Below are 5,000 nucleotides of genomic sequence, written 5' to 3'. Positions count from 1 at the left end.
TACTCCTGAGTATGAGGGTGTGGGGCCATTCACTAGAACATGATCCACCACACCCCTAAAGAAAACCAACTCTCGTACCCTCAGAAGCCATCAACTGTCCATAGCTCCACAGCTATTGGTGAGGGGCTCATGAAACCCTTCCTATTATGTGCTAGAATATTAAGTGGCTTATTCATGTATAGGTCTTGTAGAGACAACCACAGAGCTCATGAATGCAATAGTTCCATCATGTCTAGAAGCCATTGTTGAAATCTATCTACTGAATATTTAAAAAGTTGGGGGGCTAGCAAGATGGCACCGTAGGTAACATCTTTTGCCACTGAGCCTGATAATCTGAATTTGATCCCCAGAATCCACATAGTAGAAGGAGGGAACCAACTACTGTTCATTGTCCTTTGATCTCGACATGAGTAGCATGGCACACATACATGAATTCACATATAGACACACATGCACACATACAGAAAAATAGGTAAGTAGGTAGGTAGTTGGTAGATAGATAGATAGATAGATAGATAGATAGATAGATAGATAGGCAAATAGACTAGCCCAACTGGGTAGTTAATCCATTTTTCAATTCCCATCTCTTTCTGATAAGATGAAGCATCTGAGGATACTGCATTCTTTGGAAAAGAGCTTACACACACACACACACACACACACACACACACACACACACACACACAAACATCTACACACATACAAATACATATACACACATGTAAAAATGTACACATATATTCCCATACACATGCATGCACACAGATACACACCTACAATTATATATTCTTATACACCATAACATTGGGGGTCATTTAACAGAAGAATTTAGAAAACTTAAAGTATGTCTAATGCATCTTGAGGCCAATACTCACAGGAGCTGACTCTGATTGTCTACAGTTTTTATGCCTGACTCAGGAGATCTCCCCCTGTCTCCGGAAGAGGTTAAGGAGTGTGCCCACGTATATCAGTGAGGGAAGAGTTCTCACAGAGGTGGCTTGTGGGATCAGGAAGATATCCAAGTCTACAGCACACAAGTCTGGGAAGATGAGGAAAGAACTCAGGGTCATAGTAGATGATGATCTGAGATAAGAAACATTGATCAAACTGGAGTGACTAGAAAATCCTAAAAGGCTGACATAAAACACACCTACGTTCAAGATAGTGTGTCATTCTATGATGTACTATTGGCCAGCAGACATTAGGCTCTTAGAAGTTCTGGCCATTTAAATTATTTGCCACCTACTAGCTCTTGAATTTTAGGCAGACGATTGAATCTCTCTGATACTCTTTTCTTTGAAAAAGGATCAAGGTATGGAAAATCCTTGGTTTAGCTGCCAGTGGGCACTTGGATTTTAATTATTTCTAACACTGAAGTCCTTTCACAGAAAATAATGCTGTCCCAGGCCCCCAACTCCTAATACTCAGTGCTGCTTCAGGACAAAACACTCCCACATCCTCTCCTCCTGACTTATCACCTCTACACACTTTCTATTCTGAGCATCCTAGGTACAACATAGAGGGAGCAATGGAGTATTTGTATAGATGTGGCTGAGCTTCCATTTCTCCACTGACTTTGACTGTGAGTTTAACCAGGACAAGAGAAGAGTGCAGAATCATGTCACAGGAGGCACTCTATGGGAAGAGCCAAGGAAGTGATCGAATAAAGAAAGCATGGTGTCTGTCATAAAACACCAGGTTTAATTTGGATCCATTATTCAAATTAATAGGAACTAGCAGTGTTCCTACTCCTGTGTAGCCCTTTGTGGAAAATTTGGAAAGGGAATTCTCATGGCAGAACAAACATGGCTCTAAGGCCCTTGCCAGTCTTGTGACTGTGAGAGTCTGTGCTTTTAGGAGACACACCAATGTTTATGGTATGTGTGGCATTGGTGAAGGTGCTGAGTTCTTTATAGAATAACTCAGGGCATAGTTCTTCCTCAGGCACTGCCCTGTCATGAAGTTTGCTCTTGGCATATAGGATTGGGGCCCCTGTGACAATAATTCTGTCAAAGCTCTCTTAATGCATTTCCTTCCCATTCTTCTCTGTCACCAGTTGGCAATTACACGCTACAGAAAATGTACACAGAAGGGACTTGTTTGGGTTACCATGTAGCTGGGTGGGAGGGAGCTATGGCTAGTGGCTGATTCTTTAGGGTGACTGGGCATGGGTTATGGGAATGGGACCTGATGTCCCTCAGCAGTTCCCAGAGAGTTGTCTCCCTTGCATCCTGGAGCCCATGAATAGTGTTTCAATCAATGGTCAAAGTGGAAAGGGCAGCTTCATTCTCACTGCTCGGCAGGCTGACTGACCTCTTCTGAAAAGGTCCATTCTTAATTTAGTGAGACTCTTCCTCATCCGGAAAGGCCAGTGAAGCACAGAGATCTAATGTGAAAGGGTGGGGTGAGAGGTCAAGGGTGGCACTAAAGGGAAAGGAAGGTGCAGAGCGTTCACCAAATCATTTCCACCAGAATAGAGGGCAACAAAGGCGTGCCCATCTTGAGAGCTTTTGTGAAGGACTCATGCAAACCCAGCACTCCACACAGTTCGCTGACCTTTCCCTGCCCTAGAGGCTCAGTTTTGTCATTTTGATGAATCTCTAAGTTGTATTCGCTGTCTGATAGCAAGTGAGCAATTTACCATGAAGGGTCCTTTGAGGGAAATGCACAAAGATAGAGTCAAGCTCAACGCTGTTGTAAAGCTCAACATTTATTTATCATTGTCCACTTTATCCACCTCAGCTAATAAGGGGAAGAAAGGTGGAGAATGAAGTCATAAGAAACAAGAATGGACCTTCATTCCTTTATGAACCTTCCAATGATGATGTAAAACCCAGGTATTCATGCTGCCATCCCCTGAGAACCAAAACATTCATTCAATGTGTGGGAATTGGGCTTCACACAAGTCATGCTGAATATTTAATCTGATACCTCCCAGGAGGGGTAAACATTTAACAATAAACACTAAAGAAAATAAATTTCAAGTAAGAACCGATCCATAGCATTGGCTTCTATGTTCGATTTTGTTCCTTTGTTCCACGATGGTTATAATACTAAAGTTATTTAGGGAAGAAATGATAGCAGAGGAGTTTAGACTCTATCAGTTTGTGATCAGTGGAAATTCCACACACAGACTGTTTGGTAAACTTCATATCTACAGCCTTTGATGTGTTCCTAAATTTTTTCCCTCTCTTTCTTTAGGGAAGACTTTTGTTTCTAAGAATTTTTTTAAGAGCTGTGGTGGTTTAAATGAGAAATGTCTTCCACAGGCTCAGGCATTTAAACATTTGCATCCCGTGTAGTGATGCTGTGGAGGGAGGTTTGAGAAGCGTGGTCTTGCATCCCGTGTAGTGATGCTGTGGAGGGAGGTTTGAGAAGCGTGGTCTCCTTGGAGAAAGTCCATCACTGGAAATGGACTTGGAGAGTGAAAAGCCTCCAGTCACTTCCAGTCTGTTTTGTGTTTCGGGGGAGAGGATGTAAGCTCTCAACTGCTTGGTCTGGCTTCCACCTGCTGCCTTGCTTTCCTGCCATGTGGGTTCTTATCCCTTTGGAACTCTAGGCCAAAATAAATGCGCTCTTCATGGTCTTTTATCAGAGCAACAGAAAGGTAATTAATACAAGATTTAAAAAAAAATTGGTATGCTATAGGTAAATAGTCTATTTGGGTTGTCACTGAGCATATGAAGTTATTTAATTGTTTTATAAGTCCTTTGTTGGTGGGCATGGGGAGGGACTCCTTGGTCTCATTGCATGTTTGTTTTTTGATTTTTTTTTCTAACACACCATAATGGTGTATATTCACAGAGTAAAATGGGAATCAGTTAGGCACATCAGAGTACCCATCAGTGTACCCTCCCTAGTTTATTATTTTTGCGATGTGAGCATATCAAATGTATACATCAATTATCTGTGGCCACAGTGCATTGATAGATAACTACAATTTATTCCCTAGTCTGAAACTTATAGCCCTTTAATCATGTGTTCCTTTCCCTCATTTTCTCCCTTCCCGCAGAGGCTGGGGGATCAGGTTGCTGTGTGTTACACTTTTGAAGGCCAAAGCATCTCACAATGGCTCTCAGATCTTACTCATGACCTGGGTGAGGGGAGGGCAGGGTGTGGAGATGAAGCTCCTCTACATGAGCTGTTACAATCTTATTGCCTCATCCTCCTTCAGATGGTTTTGGGCTGTATTGCTCTGGATTCTTTCAACATAACTTTCTTCTTGTGAGCCCCACCAACACCACAGAAGAGATAAGTGCCAACTATTTGCAGTGCACACAGATCTGTATGCATGGAGACCTTTCCTGTAGATGGTTTTGCTTTTTGAGTTCATGGAAATACAGATTGGTGTGGTTGCATAATCCTGGTATGCAGGAGGCTGAAACCGGAGGATCGAAAGTTCAAGATCAGCCAGGGTTACACCACGAGACTGCCTCAAAACATAAAAATCAAACACAAAGTAAAATCAAGTTCATGACAATATCACAGAACAAAAACTCCTAGCTCAGTCAGGTTGGAAATGTATCATACTATCCTGGTTGTAAAACTAGCTATAAAGCAGGTTTTTATTTTCTTCCTCCCTCTTTCCCTTTCTCCTACCCTCCCTTCTTTCTCCTTATTTCCAGGAATAGAGAGAATCCTCAGTCTTGCTCAATCAGATAGTTTTGAAAATTCCTCATTGATGCTATTATTTTAAGTAGCCACATAGCGCCCCCAGCCATGTGTACTTCTAAATGCAGGTGTTGACTATGAAAAACCATTGCCCATATAACACAGATGCATGAGTATTAGATTGACACTGCTACATAGCATGCAATACTAAGAACACAGCAGTGACCCACTTCCTCATATGAAAAAAAATACTCAACAAAACCCAAGCAAAGAGCCCCAAATTACTGCACTTCACTTTCTACTTGCATAAAGGCCACTCAGACAGTGCCTGGGCTAATTGGTGCCAGGTGCTTTGTAGACGGGCCAGTTCCATGGATTTCTCACTCCTT

The 5,000-nt window shown here is 42.2% G+C and overlaps 1 long non-coding RNA gene across 1 annotated transcript in view; it reads right to left on the bottom strand.

Moving 5' to 3' along the window:
* Positions 1 to 4,349: 4,349 nt before the first annotated feature.
* The window catches only part of LOC116094088, a 5,148-nt gene continuing 4,497 nt past the window's right edge, over positions 4,350 to 5,000 (bottom strand). The window contains exon 3 of the long non-coding RNA XR_004119962.1: positions 4,350 to 4,378. This is a non-coding gene — a long non-coding RNA (uncharacterized LOC116094088). The remainder of the gene's footprint in view (positions 4,379 to 5,000) is intronic.

Source organism: Mastomys coucha, unplaced genomic scaffold, assembly GCF_008632895.1.
Source record: "Mastomys coucha isolate ucsf_1 unplaced genomic scaffold, UCSF_Mcou_1 pScaffold16, whole genome shotgun sequence".
NCBI lineage: Eukaryota > Metazoa > Chordata > Mammalia > Rodentia > Muridae > Mastomys > Mastomys coucha.
Note: the sequence above shows the minus strand (reverse complement) of the source record. Positions and strands in the feature narration are given on the sequence as shown.